This window comes from Mustela nivalis, assembly GCF_964662115.1.
Source record: "Mustela nivalis genome assembly, chromosome: 1".
Taxonomy (NCBI): Eukaryota; Metazoa; Chordata; class Mammalia; order Carnivora; family Mustelidae; genus Mustela; species Mustela nivalis.
Window position 1 is genome coordinate 12108898 of NC_139020.1, and position 18901 is coordinate 12127798.

General features: G+C 45.4%; 1 long non-coding RNA gene across 1 annotated transcript in view; it reads left to right on the forward strand.

Moving 5' to 3' along the window:
* Nucleotides 1-15699, forward strand: part of LOC309845045 — a 39633-nt gene extending 23934 nt beyond the window's left edge. The window contains exon 3 of the long non-coding RNA XR_014300999.1: nucleotides 15633-15699. This is a non-coding gene — a long non-coding RNA (uncharacterized lncRNA). The remainder of the gene's footprint in view (nucleotides 1-15632) is intronic.
* The last annotated feature ends 3202 nt before the right edge of the window (nucleotides 15700-18901 follow it).

Here is an 18901-nt window from a genome sequence, read left to right on the forward strand (position 1 = left end):
GACAGCAGATTGCATGTGACTTTAAAAGTCATCTTTGAAGAAATAAAAATCAATCCACTCTTGATGCCTCGATGGGAAATGAATGGGTCATATTGTTCACCTTCTCCCCAACCGTGGAATGCTTATCTGAGTTATCAGAGACAGCATTTCTGCTCCTCAAACTTTGTTCCAAGTGAACAATGAAATTAATTTTCAGGAGACCTTTGCGTTCATGACAGTCTAGTGTCACGGCTCAATGTACGGAATGAGGAGGGAGCAGGCACGTTAAAACATACCAGTCCCACTCAATCAACACTGTCAACCCAATGCCTTTCTTGGCTCATTAAAAATGCATGAGCACAGGCACCTTGTGGCTCAGTCAGTTAAGCGTCTGCCTTCAGCTCAGCTCATGATCCCAGCATCCTGGGATCTAGCCCTTCATGGGCTCCCTGCTCAGCAGGGAATCTGCTTCTCCTTCTGCCCCTCCCCCATTCATGCTCTCTTGCTTTCTCTCTCAAATGAATAAGTAAAATCTTGAAAAAAAAATGCATGAAAAAACAGTTAGGCCATGCACAAAATAAATATAAATGGCAAATAGAGAAGAGTTCATCTCTCTAGGTCTCCAAGTGTGAGCATCGAAACAACACGAAGATTCTTCTTTTTTGTCTCCTGATCATTTTTGTCTCCAAATTGTGGAAGCTATTTAAAAATAATTTCCAATATTGGTGACATGAAAAAATAATTATTAAAATATTACCACAAACAATATCAGTGAGCACCATGGTGCTTCTTATGAGCTAGGACTTTTAAAAAACACTTTACAAACAAAAACTAACTTAATTCTCACTGAAACGCTATGAGATTGGTAGTGTTATTATTCCAATTATAAGGTTAAAGAGACTGAGGCATGGAGAGGTTAAGTGACCTGCCTAAGGTCACAGAACTAAGAAGTGGGAGCCAGCGACATCTACTAGAACCTTCAGAGACACACAACTTCTTAAAAAATTTTTTATTGTGTTATATTAGTTACCATACATCATTAGTTTTTGATGTAGTGTCCCAAGATTGATTATTTACATATAACACCCAGTGTTCCATGCAATATGTGCCCTCCTTAATACCCACCACCAGGCTCACTCATCCTCCTCCCCCTTTCTCCTCTAAAACCCTCAGTTTGTTTCTTGTTGTCCACAGTCTCTCATGGTTCTTCTCCCCCTCCAATTTTACCCCTCCTTCACTTTTCCCTTCCTCTCCTAATGTCCTCCATGTTATTCCTTATGTTCCACAAGTATGTGAAACCACATGACAAATGACTTTCTTTGCTTATTTCATTCAGCATAATCTCCTTCAGTCCCATCCATGTTGATGCAAAATCTGGGGATTCATCCTTTCTGATGGCTGAGTAATATTCCATTGTATATATGGGCCACATCTTCTTTATTCATTCGTCCATTGAAGGGTATCTCGGCTCTTTCCACAGTTTGGTTATTGTGCACATTACTCCTATGAACACTGGGAATACATATGGCCCTTCTTTTCACCAAGTAAACGTTTAAAAAGAAACACAAAGCTGAGGGCATCATGTTGCCTGATTTCAAGCTTTATTACAAAACTGTGATCACCAAGACAGCATAGTACTGGCACAAATATAGACACATAGACCAATGGAAGAGAGTAGAGAGCCCAGATATGGACCCTCAACTTCATGGTCAATTAATCTTCAACAAAGCAGGAAAAAATATCCACTGGAAAAAAGACTGTCTCTTCAATAAATGGTATTAGGAAAATTGGAGAACCATGTATAGAAGAATGAAACTCGATCATTCTCTTAAACCATACACAAAGATAAACTCAAAATGTTTGAAAGACCTCAATGTGGGACAGGAATCCATCAAAATCCTAGATAAGAACATAGGCAGTAACCCCTGCGACATTGGCCACAGCAATTTCTTTCAAGACATGTCTCCAAAGGCAAGGGAAACAAAAACGAAAATGTACTTTTGGGACTTCATCAAGATAAAAAAGCTTCTGCTTCCTTTGCTTCCTGCAAAGGAAACAGTCAAAGAGGCAACCCACAGAATGGGAGAACATATTCGCAAATGGCACTACAGAAAAAGGACTGATATCCAAGATCTATAAAGAACTCCTCAAACTGAGCACACACAAAACAGATAATCACATCAAAAAATGGGCAGAAGACATGAACAGACACTTCTCCAAAGAAGACATACAAATGGCTATCAGGCACATGAAAAAATGTTCATCATCATTAGCCATCAGGGAGATTCAAATCAAAACCACATTGAGATAACACCTTACACCAGTCAGAATGGCCAAAATCAACAAGACAGGAAACAACATGTGTTGGAGAGGATGTGGAGAAAGGGGAACCCTCTTACACTGTTGGTAGGAATGCAAGTAAGTGCAGTCACTTTGGAGTGGAGATTCCTCAAAAAATTAAAAATAGAGCTACCCTTTGACCCAGCAATTGCACTACTAGGTATTTACCCCAATGTTGCAGATGTTGTGAAAAGAAGGGCCCCCAACTTTCAACTGCAAAGTCTGAAACTTTGCGGAGAACCCATCTGGGGAGGTGTCACTGCCTGGATGTCTCCCAAAGCTGGAGAGGTCGTGGAAGGAGAATTTTGTTGGGAGTCAGCAACACCACTCCCCATTCTATGGCCTTGGGCGTGTTATGCAACTTCTCTGGGTTTTGATTTCTTTACCTGAACAACAGCAATGATGTTTCTTACCCCAAGGAGTCTCAAAAAGATGGAATATAGTAATCTGGGTATACGAAAACCCTCTGTTTATTCTAGAATCCTAGGCAAGATGTTGGAGCTGAAACTCCACCCCCTGCTCGTCTGGGACTCTGTTAATTATGCAAGTGAGCCTGTGTGTTTGATGAAGAAAGATCTCAAAGGTCCATTTAACCTGTCAAAATCACAAGACTAAGTAAACTTTGGCAAACTGTCCCTAAAATGCTTTAACATACGCTCAGTTTTTGTGTGAGCAGCTCCCATCCGCCTCTAGGAGCCTGTCCAGTTTTAACACGCTTTGATTCTATTTTTTCTGAGTTTATTATTATCAAGAGGATTCTATGAAAAGCAAGTAACTCTTAAAGACACACTGTATCAGATGAATTTTCCTTTTGATTGGTTGCCTTGCATATATAAAGTGACTCCTTCCAGACGGACAACTTTGCTTTTCAAGCACCTGAATTTTTGCCTGAGAAGAGAATCTGACTAACAGCTGCGCCATTTCCAACCACTTTAAACAAGGGAAGGTTGCCCATTGTTGGCGCTGTCTCCTGCATCGGAAGAGATGCCTGGTAATGATGGCATCTCTTAGCCTCCAGAATGGTTTAGCCTACAGAATGAACACATTATGTCATTATGATCTACACGCCACCTATTGTCAATAAAATTGAGAGATGACTTAGGATGAACCACACATTTATCCTGCATTGCTAAAGAGGAACTAGAAGGTCAAATGTCCTTGGTGATTCTTAGGCTGTTGGGAGTCATGGAATTTTTGGGAATCTGATAAAGACTAGGAAGACTTGAGAAAAATCATGTATGTGTGTCTACAAGTATATGGAAAGGTTTGTGTGCAATTTCAGGGGCCCTTAGATTAAGAATCGCAGAGAGAGAAAGAGAGATGAGAGAGATAGAAATATATTAAAACGTCAACTAATGTGTCTTCTTTGTTCAACCCTTAAATTTAGTCTTGGACTTTAAGGCACATGCAGGACTGGCTACAGAGTTTGCAGGACTGAGTGCCAAATGAAAATACAGGGGCTTCCTGTCAAAAACTTACTAAGGATTTTGAGACTGCAGCAGCAGACCATTAAACCAAGTGTAAGGCCCTTGTTCACGGCTAGTGCACCCCGTGAAGCTGGCCCAGGGCACGAGAGGCAAAGAGACTCTTTGGGCTCTCCTGGTCTGGCTTTGAAACCATAGCCTTGTAAAATGTAATACCCTGCACTGAGAAACGTTTGGTGAGCTTGGTATTATAATTTTCTTTAAACTTTAATATGGTCTTCTTGTGTATTGTGGATGAAAAAAATCCAGCGAGAGCCAATCTGTTTCCCCACGGATGCGAACGCTGAACTGTTAGTAAGAGAGCCATGAGCACGGTCCACAGCTGATAACTGGGGACAGATTAGCAGCAAACAGTTTTTGGCAGCGTGTGATTCTACAAGGCCAGCTGCCCTGGGCTAGCTGAGATGCATCACCTTTAAATTCGGATGCTTATAAAATGTGACCCTTTAACAGTTCTACGTTGATCAGACTATCACAAACACATGCTATAAAGCAAATTCACATTTCCCAACGACTGGTATGAGAAAACAGCTCTCCCTTAACCTACTGCCTTTTACTTCCCGACCTTCTTTCCAGGACTTTCAGCTCAAGTTGTTTCTTGTGGCGTGGACCACCATTTTTTTCTGGATAAGATGCCTGTCTGCAATTTTTGGCTTTATCAGTTTTCTTCATTATCTGTTGACTTCTGGAAGTAGGCATTTGTCATCTGTACAGGCATGGAGTTGTCGGAAGACTTCTCGTCTGTTGGGCATTTTCTGCATTCCCAAGATAGAAGCCGTAAGAATCGCATTCTCAGGCTGCCTGACAGCTGGGTGCAGGAATGTAATTTAGACGTCATCAATCATATGCACCTGCTCAAATTTTGATTCGGAAGTGAGCACATGAGGAAAAAGACGTGCAGAGGAAAGAGTCTTCTGGCGTCCATGGACGTGTAGGTCTGGTTTTGGGGAGGCCAAACCGGCAGGGGCTTGGACACATGGTTCAGGGTGTCAGTGGTGTGATGTTCTGGCTGCAGCTTGGGCGCTGGGTCTTGGAGAATGGAGCGCCCGCCTGGACAGTCTGTAGTGTGGCAGACATGGCTTCCAGGGGTTCTGGAGTTCACCTGCTATATCCTCGGATAACCTCATTTCCTGCTTCAACAAGCCAGAGTGAAGCCCGTGCTTTGCATCTAGGAGCCTTGACTTACACACTCTGTGAATAAAATGGCTCTCTGAGTCTGTTCCCCAACTCCCATTATGTTCCCATCATCATTTTTGGTTAAATCAGTCTTCAGCATTTACATTATTAGGACCTTGTAAATATTACTTACTACTGAGCCAATTTGCATATGATGTGAGATAGGATGTTAAAAAGCCTCCCCCTTTTCTTCTCCCAAATTTAGGCTACATCTGCAAGGCAGTGGATAATAATGATTCCCACTTTTCAAAATGGGGCATGGGGTCCCCTCAGTAGGAATTACAATGGAGAATCGAGTAACTAAATTTTGCCCTTAGCTGACACCCTGCTCTAGTCCATGAAAGGGGGCTGTAGAAACCTAGGAAGTTGGGAAGTAAATGAGTATTTTGGGGGCAAGCCATCAGAATGTTGAGGACTGTAACACCAGCAGTCACCCAGCCCCATCCCACACCAACACATATGGGAGTGTTGGGTGGTACTTTTCCCCCTCACTGCAGCCTAGAGAAGGAGCTTCTGTGGGTCCCCTCAGAGCCTGTTCCGAGGCTCCAAGATCTTGAGGGCACCTATTAGTGTCTGAAACACTCCTGAAAAATCTGAAGATGCGACCTTGTGGTTTTGGTGGTAGGGACAAAAAAAGGTGACATCATTGAGGATTCCCTGCACTCCCAGAGTTTGTCAGAACAAAAGCAGAAGGACATGTCACTTGGGTCAGATGGCCCACACAAGAGAGGTCACCTACGTCCAAGAGGAAGAGCATTTTGATCCTGAAAGCGGGTAGACCACTGGAATCCCAGGAGCTGAAGGGGAAACAGTAGGTGGCCAGCCAGGGAAAGTCATTTGCCTCTGTCAAGAGAATTACAGATGAGAAATTCCCAAGAATTATTGGGGTGGGGATATCTCTGCTCTCAACCAAAGTGTCCCATAAAGGAAGGCATCATCTCTAAATGCACACCCAGCTCAGAAATAGCTTTACCATCTCATGATAGCACCCATCACAATGAAAGGAGGGGAGACCTTCTTATCCTCTTATCTCTCTCTTCTTCTGCTTGTTCCCACCCTGAAAAGGCTAGAACTCTTGCTTAGCAAACTGAAAACAGAGAGGTGAAGCCTAAGCCTGGGGTGTCCACCCTCTGTGACAGTCAACCTATCATAGACCCGAATAGTCAACGGGGCATAGCTTTCAATTTAAGTGAATGCCATACCATTAGATAGGTCTGGAAATTTCAATTACTGAAATGAAACGTTTTTATGATTGTAGATGACCAGAAAGCTTGTATATCACTTAATAGGGACACCTTTCTCCAAACACATACAAATCGAGGACTAGCTTTAGATTTCATTCAAATGGTGGGACAGAAACTAGCTTCTGTAGAGTGGATTTCGGTAAGGGGTGGGGGAAGAAGAATAAAGTGGGGTTTGTTTTCAGATGCGATACCAGAAACCAAGAGTGATGGAGTGGGGAGAATTACCCAGAAGAAGGATAAGCCCATGTAAAGGTGTGTTAGTTAAGTCATTGGGAGAGCAAGGGTGACTTAATTCTTCCAGGGCTTCTGAATCATGTACAAAATGGCTCCCAGAATTGGTTGTCAAGTGCATGGAAAGCCATGTCATTCATCTATCAGCCCTTGTTGTCCATCAAAAGTTGTACTTTAGGGTTGCTGCTATTTTATTTTATTTTTTAAAAAACACTTATTTATTTGACACACAGAGAGAGGCTCTGTGTTGGACACTATGCTGGGTGTGGAGCCTACTTAAAATTAAAAATTAAAAAATAATATTCTGGAGTGCCTGGGTGGCTCAGTCATTAAGCAAGTGCCTTCAGCTCAGGTCATGATCGCAGGGTCCTGGGATCCAGCCCCATCGGGCTCCCTGCTCTGTGGGAAGCCTGCTTCTCCTCTCCCACTCTCTGTGCTTATGTTCCCTCTCTCAGCATCTCTCTCTCTCTCCGTCAAATAAATAAAATCTTTAAAAAAACAATATTCTGTTTCCAACAGTATCTCTAGAACTTGGGGTTTTTAAATCCTTAGTTTGTTGTGTTCTTTGTCTTTAATGTCGAGGGCTTTCCTGGAATATCAGGTAACATTCAGCTTTCTATTCATATTTGAGTGAGGTAATGCAAAACTGAATGGAAATTTCTGTGATTTTTGATAGGCAGTTTTCGCCAGAGAATCGGGGAACAGCGAGGCAGTTTTTTCAGTTGGGGATCCCAAAATGTCAACATCTGGAGGTCTTTATTCTGGTGTTTTTCAGACACTCAAGAGGAAAGCGTAATTGCCGACCAGAGTTCTGAGTGGGGGAGGGTACAAGGATTTCCCCTGCTTTGTAAATAAACTTTCACTTAATTCTCATATTTTTAACTGTGTTTCTCCATCTGCCTCCTGCTTGCTCGAGTTGACAGCCTCTTCAGTTCAATGTCTCTACAGAACAAGTTTCCTGTATCCATTCTAAGCGATAAGTGTGGGAAAATAGACGCAGCTATCCTGTGTGTACTTTTGGACTGTCCTCCTCTTTCGGACTTGAGACTTTCACTCTGTGTCTTTGGGGGTCTCCATTTCCTGGGCTTCACCATGGCTCGTGAGATGGGGTTGGCTTACTTCTCTGTACGTCTTCTGGAGCTTTGGTAGCTGTACTCATTGCTTAACTCTCTCCTTCTACTTTGTAATCTATTATCTGGGCTCTTGCTCCATTCTTTTTAATCTTTGTGGTTTACAATTAAAATGTTTCCTTTACTGCCATTTTTGGAGTTTTGGAAACAAGAGAAGAATCATCTGCAAGGTTAATCTGTGTAACTAAAGGTTACAACTATTGACTTAAGAAAACCATCTGCATTATTAGAGAAATGTCATTCTTGCTTGTGATTCGTTGACTAGGATTCAACACACCCCATTTCACAGAAACTGGCCATCTTTATTCAAATGTTGGGCCAAACTTGCAAAGTAAGTCATTTAAGTGACCAAACAAATGGTATGACATTTGCAGTAACAGAACCTGCCCTAGTTAGCTATCTGCCCTAAGGATTTTTGAATTTTGTCTTGTGTAGATGAGTTTCCCTCTTCTTTGTCCTCAGTCCAAAATGTCCATAGTTTTCAAGGATATAGGATATATCTAGGATATCTATTTTCCCTCCCACCTCCAACCTCAGGTTCGTAGTATGTCAACATCCTGATGTATGTGCAGGAAACACTTTGTGGCACTAACTGTTAATTTCCTACCCGACATGTGGCCTCTACAACTCTACCAACAGAACCTCAATTTTGTTTCAGACAGCAATTATATAAAATTAAATCTCCATCTCCCAGTCTCCTTTACAGATAAGAGATTTCTGATGGATAGAATGCAAATGGGTGGGACTCGTAGAACATCTATTCAAAATGGAGATCACTCAGCTGGCATGACCTTGACCTCTGCCATTTCCCTGATTCTTGCCTCCACCATGGACAGGGTGCTAAGGCTGGAGTTGCCATCTTGCAGCCATTAGTTGACCCACAGGAGATCAGTCATACAATAAGGATGATTGACAGTAGGGTGGAGGGAGGCTGGGTCTCTGATGGCATTGTGGGGGTCGCCATGTTAGATCTGATGGATTCAGGAATTTCTTGTTATGTGAGAAAACAAAACCTCTAATATATTAAAACTTCTATTTAGTCACATTTTCTGTTTTTTTGCCACTGAATGCAGCCCACACAGATGCCAGCTTTCTTTGTTAGTAGGAATCTGTGCTCAGTTATATGTTCAGAGAGCGTGATATAGAAGTGGTGGTTTATCATGACCTGGCAGATGCTGCTGGTGCCCCAGATACCACCCTCGGGGCTTGCCATTTCTCTGTAGAGCAGCCTGATTTCCATCTGGCCAGCACCTACACCTTTGCCTGAGGGCTTCCTCCAGCCATTGGAGCCTGTTCTGTTTATACCTGGGACACTCTGGAAGGATGTTCCAGGGAATTAATGTCCCCTCATTCTCACCATTTGGGAGCATCCTCCAATGAGTGGCTGATGGGGTTGGTGTATAAATACCCCAGCTCCCTTGCCCCTCAGGTGAGATCATTCTGAACCAGTTTCCACACCAGCTCCCAGGAAGCCCATGGATTTCAGATTTGAGCCTCAGTAGTTACTGTCTTGGTAGCATGAACATTTGTGGCTTCCTTCCCTTCACTGTGTCACTTCCACACTCTCCTATTGGGGTCTTCCGGGATCACCTCACAAACAAGCTACCTGCACTAGAATCTCTGTCTTGACGTTTGCTCGTGGGGGAACCCAAACCAAGGAAATGGAATTTTACATGGGTTGTTTTGAGGTCATGAAGTTAAAGAGGCCCAGAAGTATTTGTGGGCCCTTTGCCTAAAACTAAATCAGTCTTTGCAGAACGATGTTAGGTGATGGTGCCTAACCCAACATCAAAGGGTTTCTGGTTGTCAGTCTTTTCTTGGTGATTATTTTCCTCTTCTACAGCTCTCTGTGATCTAGACCTCCGTGTGGCAGGCTAGGAAGGAGGAAACAGGATGAGACTCAGCTCGGCAGACATGTTGATGGGGGTTGCTGTGGACAGCCAATAGGTTGGCCATAAAAGATGAATGGGAAGGACATCAACCCCAGCTCTAGTTGACAGCTGGATAAAAATGTTTATAAGCTCTAGTGAGTTAAGTGGCATTTACCTTAGGTAACTGGTTTCTTCCTTCTCTGGTTCTCTTGCGTACTGAGGGTCATCTCAGGAGATAAGTACAAGGGCACCAAGCAGCCAGTGCAATAATCTGCACTTCTTACAATAATTGCATTTCTTACAATAAGAAGAATAATTGCATTTCTTACAATAAGAAGCATATTTGAGGGATGCCTGGGTGGCTCAGTTGGTTAAGCATTGGGCTTCAGCTCAGCTCATGATCTTAGGGTCCTGGAATTGAGCCCTGTGTCAGGCTCTTCACTCAGCAGGGAGTCTGATTCTTCCTCTGCCCTTCCCCCTGCTTGTGCTCTCTCTCCCTCTTTCAAAGAAATAGATAAAATATTAAAACATATATTTAAAAAAAGAAGTATATTTGAGGAACAGGGCTAGATCACATGTTCCTAATTTTCAAGAAAAAGCCTTGAATTTTTTTTAAAATTTGAGGCTTTTTTTAAACGATTTTGTTTATTTATTTGTGTGTGAGAGAGAGAGCACACGCAAGGGGAGCAATAGGCAGAGGGAGAAGCAGGCTCTCCACTGAGCAAGGAGCCTGACGTGGGACTTGATCCTAGGACCCTGGGACCATGACCTGAGCTGAAGGCACTCACTTAACTGACTGAGCTACCCAGGTGTCCCAAAAAGCCCAATTTAAGTATTCTGTCTCATTGACAAAGCTGGGTTCAGAACCTAGTGAGAACCCAAGTTTTAGGATCAAATGTAATCTAACCTGTAACTGGTCTAGAATATTCCATACTGTATGAAGACACACTTGTTCCTTTAGATCGGGGATCAACAAAGTACTGCCCATGAACCAAATTGGACCCAGCTCCTATTTTTGTAAAGTTTCACTGGAACACCGTTATGCCCATTTGTTTACATAGTGTCCGTGACTGACATTTTTGTTTGTTTGTTTTGGTTTGGTTTTTTGCCCCACAGTGATACAGCTGAATAGTTGTGACAGAGACAGTATGGCCAGCAAAGTTTACATATTACCCTCTGGACTTTACAGAAGAAGTTTGCTAACCCCTGCCTTAACAACCACCAAGAATCCCACCCAAATCTGTGCCTTTAGGAAAAACTTCCCCTGCCTTACCCCATCCCCATCCCGCCATGAGCTCCGTTTCAGTTCCTGGAAACTTTAACACTCATATGAGTCAACTGGCAATCCGTTGTTGGAAATACAGCTTCTGATCCAGTACCTCTAGGATGGGGCCAAGACTACATTTCCCAGGCTCCTGGGGCATTCGATGCTGCTAGTCAGAGGACCGTACTTCAAGGAGGAAGGTTCTAGAAGAGTGGCTTCTCCTCCCTGGAACAGCAACTTCTTACCAGTGTTCCTCATTGTTTAGCATTGTCAGGCTGACTCTCCCTGACCCTCTTCCTTCCCTGACACAGACCCCCCCATCTCCCTCTCCACAGCCCAAATACAGGAGTGTGGAGTCACTGTCTCCTTTTCAGCGAGTTCTGGTCTTCTCATCTGAGGAGCATTTCAAGAGTTAACGAGCTATGAAACCAACAGCCGGAGAGATGCCAGAACTCTAATTAGTCTCCCTTTTTATATTTAGTTTGCTATTAGATAATGCTCAACACCTGTTCACCAGACAAATCTGTTTTTAATCTCTTCCATTTCACTTTCTTGGACATGTGGCTACACAGACATGTTGCACTGCATGAGAAATGGGGCAAAAGCCAAACAAAATAGCCATTTCTTTGGAATTAGAAGCATGACAAGGGACTAGAAACAACGGCTGCCTGGTTTGGACCAAGCGTGAGGCGCTAGTGGGGGAGGCAGCTCTGCGGCTGGGAGGTGCAACCTAGACCTCAGGTGTCCAACCGCTGTCCTTCCCTTGACTTCCAGCCCCTACACATCTGTGAAAAGTGTTTCCCACCCTCCCCTGAAAAAGGGAGGAGATTACCAGGAAACTCTCCTCTGTGGGGCTTTCATCAGACAGCCAGCAGACGGCTTTTACAGAATGATCTAAACAGTTCTAATTTTGATTTGATTATTTCCTTTGTGTGAAGTTGCCCCAAATAAGCAGTTTCAGCCTTATGGATCCCGAGACATTTTCTTAGATGCCGCAAGCAAACTGGCAATGCTGAATCAGTCGAAACCTTTCTTTTCTTGGCCCATCTTTCTCAAGGGTCCATGTGCGTTCTAGAAGTGGAGATCACCTCTCCCATGGGGTCAGCGGGATTGGCCGTTTGTACACACAGGTGCCACTTTAACCCAGTTTCCTTGCAAAATAACCCCTGACTCAGTCCCTTCAAGTGGTAGAGAAACCTTTGTCTAGCTGGGAAGCGTTGTCCTTTTGAAGAAGTCTTACCAATCATCGAGCTCCTCTGAGCCCAAGAAATGTCTTTCCTGATGCGTATGTCAGAGTCTATGCAAAAGTTCAGATAACTGGGGCGCCTGGATGGCTCAGTGGGTCAATCCGCTGTCTTCGGTTCAGGTCATGATCTCAGGGTCCTGGGATTGAGCCCCTCATTGGGCTCTCTGCTCAGCAGGGAGCCTGCTTCCCCCCTCTCTGCCTGTTTCTCTGCCTCCTTGTGATCTCTCTCTCTCTCTGTGTCAAATAAATAAATAAAATCTTAAAAAAAAAAAAAGTTCAGATAACGCATTCCCTTCTAACTGCTCAGAACTCATTCATCAGCATTAAAAGTTTTTGGCACAAGCTGAACATTACATAATCATGATGTCAGTACAGAGGCTCTTAGCATCTTGTCACTGTTCATGGCAAGCCATCCCCAGTGTTGTCATAGCATTGATATCTCCAGAAGATAACCCGAAGCTGTCTACTGGCTATGTAATTCGCCAGACATTAATAAAGACGGGAATGATCAGAAAACAGGACAAAGCAGTGACCACCACAAACACTTTTTTTTGGTCCTTGGGCTTTATCATGTGTTTGGCAGTGGCTAGACCTGACTGATGTATGTGGGACACAAACCCATGCATCATGCAACACCCACAGATGGACGGCGAAAGTGGGTCGGTGGGAAACAGGTAGGAGACCCTCAGGGAGCAATAGCGATGGAGAGAAATTGCATGGGGTGACATAAGAAATCACAAGGCAATGTCTTCTTTGAAATAATGAGGACAGAAAATGTGAAGAGAGGGCTTGGTTCAGAAATTTCCTTCTTCCCAAAACCCGTCCTAAGGCCAAAGTCCCCGAAAGTCTAACACAGTGCAGAGACACTAAACCTGGATACGAACAGGAAGTCGTAGTAGGTCTTTTTTTTTTTTTTTTTTTTTGGATCGTCATGTTAGCATACATCCTTAAATGGGGACTTTCCTGTCCTGACCCTCCTGAAACACTGAACAACTTGTTATTCACTTACAAAATGAAAATGAGGTGTCGGGGGACTACATCAGAGCTGGGCGGGTTTTACTTTGTTTTAATTTTTTAACGTCATGTTTCAGACAGAGGTGAGGCACTGCCCAAATGCTGTCTGGGGGGTTCACACCTGAGTGTGCAGAGTCGTGCAGCCGCAGATGGGAACCCCAAGCTCAGGGGGGCTGTAAAAACATGGCAGACGACAAGCCGGTGCCTTGAGACTGAGTTGGGATTCATTACCAATAGGGAGACAAAGCATTTCTGTTCTCCGGGTGACAACCATGAGGGAGGAAAGTGCAGGATCCTGAAATGGCTCCAGGTCAGGGCGTTGGGTGGGGTCCACACCTGAGCCCAGTGCCCCAGTGCCTGGCCCTTGACTCCTAGCTGTTGTCCCATGTTCCACATCATTCTGTGCTGGGATGGTAGATGATGCCCAGATGGCAGCCGCGTCACACGACTCCCCCAGGACCTCTCCCATTCACTCTTTTGACCCCTGGACCTTCTCTGCAGCTTCTTTGAGCCTTTGGCCCCTGAATCTGCCCTCCAGTTTATGATGCCTGCTTCTGGCCTTCTTCTTCCCCCTTATCTGGGCCACCAGCCTTGGCTCCCTACAGACAAGATACACCCCCCCCCAACAGAAACCCTCAGCTGCAGCCCCATGACTCCTCTCTGGGAAAGCTGGGACCTCTCCTGGGGGCCAGGGAGTCAGGATCCAGGGGTTGAAAGAGGCAAGGGATCTCTCCAGAACCAGGCAAGTCATGCTTCTTAGCTACTCTGATTGCGACATTTTCTAGCACGATAACATGAAGGGATTGGTTCTTAACCCTGGGACCTCTCTGTAGGTTGTTCTCAGTTTATGGGATTATGTCTTGGCCACATGGTAAATCTGCATTAGTTCATTCCATAGGGTGGGTTCAGTGGTCCTCAGCAAGGTTATTTGTTTGCTTTTTGAAATCCTACCACCCTGGGGTTAAGATATTATAAAGAATAGGTCTGTACCCTAGGAAGTGAACCTGTAGCCCATTTCCCTGGATGTTCACGGCATCTTAACCAAGCACGTTTGTATCATGGACTTTAGACTCAACTGGTCTGTTCCTCAGGGTTCTTCAGAGAAACAGAATTGATAGGATGTATGTATGGATATCCTAAGAGATATAGAGATTTCTTATAAGGAATTGGCTCACGTGATTATGGAGGTTGCGAAGTCCAAGGAGCTAAAGGAGCTAAAGTTGGAGTTCCAGTCCAAGTCGAGTTGGATGGCGAGGACGATCGATGGCCCCAGCATTCAGATAGTCAGGCAGAGGCTGCCTGGGTGAGGTAGTCAGTTAAACAGCGGCTCTAGGTCTCCACTCAGGTCATGATCTCACGGTCCTGGAGTGCAGCCCTGCGTGCAGCTCCTTTGCTCAGCAAGAGAATCTCCTGCTTCGGATTCTCTCCTTCTCTTCTGCCCCTCCCCCTGCTTGTGCTTGCGCGTGCGCTCTCTCTCTCTCTCTCTCGCGCGCGCAAATAAATAAATCTTTAAAAAAAAAAAAAAAAAGGCAGGCAGAGAGAATGAATCCTTCCTCCCTCAGTCTTTTTTCCTGTTCAGGCCTCCAGTGGTTTGGATGAGGCCATCCATACTGGGGAGGACACTGCTCTACGCATCACACCATTTCAAGCATTAATCTCACTCAGAAACACTCTCACAGACACGCTCAGAATATTTGGCCAAATATCTGGGTTCCCATGGCCCAGGAAAATTGACACATACCATTCACCATCACGGATGGATGGACTCGTAAGGCACCCCCCACCTCCTTCCTCCATTCTTCCAGGCTTCCCTGGAGCACAAAATCCACATTTAAAAATACATAAATACACCCTCAATATTCCCCATGTACAGAATCTTCCTTGAGAATTTTGCCAGGAAAGTTCTAGAGAGGTTTCTGGTTGGCTTGGTTTGGGTCAGGTACCCGCCCCTGAGAAACTCACTAGGTCCAAAGGGAGGGAACATCCGACTGGCCGGCGTGGAGCACCAGGTGGTCCCTGCAGTGACGGAGGCAGAACTCCTACACGAGCGTATAGAACCCATTGGAATCCTTGGGCCTCTGAATTCTGAGAGTTTGGTGAACTTGAATGGAGACCTTGCATTTTTTTTTTTTAAGATTTTTTATTTATTTACTTGAGAGAGAGACAGTGAGAGAGAGCATGAACGAGGAGAAGGTCAGAGAGAGAAGCAGACTCCCCATGGAGCTGGGAGTCTGATGCGGGACTCAATCCCAGGACTCCAGGATCATGACCTGAGCCGAAGGCAGTTGTCCAACCAACTGAGCCACCCAGGCGTCCTGAGACCTTGCATTTTGAACCATGCTTGAACTGAAATGGAATGTTTCTTTTAACCACAAACATAGGCCGGTAGTATTAGGAGTGCTCGCAACTTTGAAACAAGAGAAATCACAGGCATATTTGGTATCCCATTACAGTTAGGGCAGATACCTCAAACCATCAGGAGTGCTCCTCACCACTCTAAAAGTGTCGGAATTCGTAGCCTGTCCCCAGACCCTGTGAGCTAATGCATTGATAAAGACACAAGGATAGAACTCTATCAATGGATTATAATCTTTTTGGTAACTGTCTTTTGATATAATTAGTTCCCTTTGTAACCTTATGTGTCTTATTGTAGAAACTTTAAAACATTTTTTCTGAGGAGGGGTCCAGAGGCTTCGCCAGAGGGCAGGAGACTGACGGAGTCCCATAGAGGGAAAGAGTCCTGCCAGGAGGAGTCACGGGGCAGGTAAGACAGGGAGCAGATGCCTCCGTTCCCGTTGGCCGGTTAGGAGCGTTCGTGCGTTGCTTTGATCCTCCCTGTCCTTGTAGAATAATCCATCTGCATCCACGTCTGGGCAAGGTACTGATCTCCATGCTGGTTGGATGCCGGTTGAATGAAGGCACCCTGCTCTCCTCAGACTGTGCTTGTGGACAGATGACTCAAAGTCCCTTCAGTTATGGAAGCTCTTCTCCTTAGACATTTATGTGCCCCCCTGGAGTCTTGCTGTCGGTTGTCACATCTGGCAAGGCAGGGTGCTCCTGGCCTCTGGTGGGTGGAGGCGAGGGATGGAGGTGAACCTCCCGCCAAGCCCAGGACAGCCCCGGGGCAGTGAGCTCTCAGGGTCCCAGACATCAGGAGAGCTGACCCTGAGAAACCATTGCTGAATTTTAGGCCAAAATTTGTCACCAAGTCTTTCCTGGGCCATTTGCAAAGGCACGTGCTCAAACATCAGAAAAATAAAACAGGACCAAAGCAGTGATGAACACCGCTGTCTCAAAAGAAGAGAGTTTAACAGGTTACCATTGGAAGCAGCAGCCCTCTTGAATAGAAGACATTTCTTAAAGGAAGGGAATGGGGGCCGAGGGAGGGAAGATGGGAAACGGAGATCATTTCTTCCTCCAGATTGTTCTCTGGAAGTTATTCATGCAGTTCCAGAGTTCTCTATGGTTTCAGCTTGAGTGCACGTTGGTACCTATCTATCTATCTTTTTTTAAAAAAAAGATTTATTTGTTTATTTGAGAAAGAGAGAGTGAGCACCTGAGCAGGAGGAGGGGCAGAGGGAGAGAAAAAGAGAATTGCAAGCTGGCTCTGTGCTCAGCACAGAGGCTGACACAACACGGGACTTGATTTCACAACCGTAAGATCATGACCTGAGCCAAAATCAAGACTTGGACGTTTAACTGACTGAACCGTCCAGGGACCCCCATCTATCATCTCTCTATCAATCTCTTTTATCTATCATCATCATCATCATCATTATTATTTACCACCTGTGTATCATCTAACATCTGTCTATCATGTCAGGAACCAACTGCTGGAACTTTGGTAACAAGGAACGAGATACTTTCCCTTTGGGCCCAAACCAGTGGGCTCCTATTCCCATGGCCAGGGCAGCGATCAGCTGTGGGTCTCAGACTCTCAGCTCCAGTGGCTGGAAGCACTGATGACTGTAAATCTATGCCATGAATGCTTCAGGGTTTGGGAGACCTTTTCTCCCGGATGTTAAGAATGGACCAGCACACACAGCCCCAGGCCTGGCCCTCCTCAGCTCTCTCCCACACGGTGCTGATCACTCCCGGGGCAGAGGCAGCGAGGGGCCCCTTTCAGCTCATGTTAAAATAAAGCAAATCAAAGTCAAAATCCGAGACGGATTCTGGGCATAGGACCTTTGCTGTCTTCCCTCATTTTCATGATCATGAAAGCAAAGTACGGCTCCTCTTATTTTCTCATATGCCCGGGGGAGCCCTTGATGCTGATTTACTCTGACCTAATCAGGTAAACAAGAGAGGGGCGGGGGCCCACCTGGAAGCAGTTGCAGGTGCCTGCCTCGTGTTCCTAGGGGCCCTTCAAGCGCCCTTCAAGCTGCGCAGGGTAACGACCTCCCACTGTTCAGGTGGGCTGACAGGTGACTCTTCTTCCTCTCAGGAGGTTATTCAGCCGACATGCTCTTTGGATTCTCAGAGGACTGAAGAGCATAGGGGCACCTGGGTGGGCCGAGGGGAGACCCGTGGACCATGAATGCACAGAGAAGAAGGACGTGTTAGCATTTCCACCATATGTCCCCCTCTGCACTGATGTGTGGCCTGACATCTCTTGGGCCATGGAGTCAGGGCAAGGGCCCAAGGAGGTGAGTCAGGAAAGACAATGTGAGACTGTAGCATGTCCAGAGGGAGTTGGGGAGGGGGTTAGTCCTTCTCCCACAGCTCCAGGGTGGCTTCAGAGTCCTGGGTGTCTGGGGTCCCCTGCAGAATTGGCCAAGCTCTGGATGGGGTCAGAGGGCAGAACAGACATGAAGGAGGCCTGATATGAAATTGTTCATGAGCAGAAGTCAGACACCCCAGGGAGATCCCAGGGCAGGCCTGGGGTGCGGTTGCCTGTGTGCAGTCAAGTGGAAGATTTGGGAGGAAGGTCCCTAGGAGTACGTGGGCGTCTAGGACTGAGGACCATCTAGGACATGCATGTGCAGGATGGCTCATCCCATCTGGGCTGGCCGATAGGACTGCGGGACTCGCAGGGCCACTGAGCAGAGGAGGGTTCAGGTGTAGAAGTCAACAGAGCCCAGAAAGCAGAATATGAACTAGGTGCTATCAGTACCAGTGTCTTAGCCTGTTAAGGTTGAAGGAAAAAGACCACAGACTGAGTGGCTTATAAATAACAGAAATTTATTTCTCACAATTCTGTAGGCTGGAAAGCCCAAGATCAAGTTGCCAGGAGATTTGGTGTCTGATGAGAACCCGACTCCTTGTTCATGGATGACCAACTTCTCTCTGTGTCCTCACATGGCAAAAGGGGTGAAGAGCTCTCTAGGGTCTCTGCTATAAGGGCACTAATCCCATCATAAGGGCTCCACCCTCATGATCTAATCACCTCCTGAAGCCCCACCTCCTAATGCCATCATATTAGGGGTGAAGATTTAGCAGACCCATGGATGTTCAGTCCCTCAGCCATGGTTGATGGCCTCACTTTCCTCTGATGGGTTTTGCTTTGCTGTTGTCCCCAAACATTTGTATCCCCCTTAAATTGGGAAAGAAAGAGCATAGGTAAAAGAGTGGTGTGAGCTTTTTTGTTGAAAATGTGAGATGAATTTTGGGCTGGGGAATATAGTCAATTTTTGCACCTTTGAAGAGAAAAGACATTGGTGACCCCAGCAATTTATGGTCAACTTTAGACTGGAAACATCCTTTCACTTGTTTATTCATTCACCAGGCACTTATTTGTTGAACATCTATTATATGTTGGGTCTGGGGATGCAGACATGAACATGAAGGTGGTCCCTACCTTCAGAGGATACATAGCCCATGGGCTGGACAGGTGCCTTTGGCTGAACTCAGATTGTAAATCCAACACACAAGATGCCTAGTTCCTTCATTCTACATTTGTCCTGTTTTATTTTCAGAGAAATC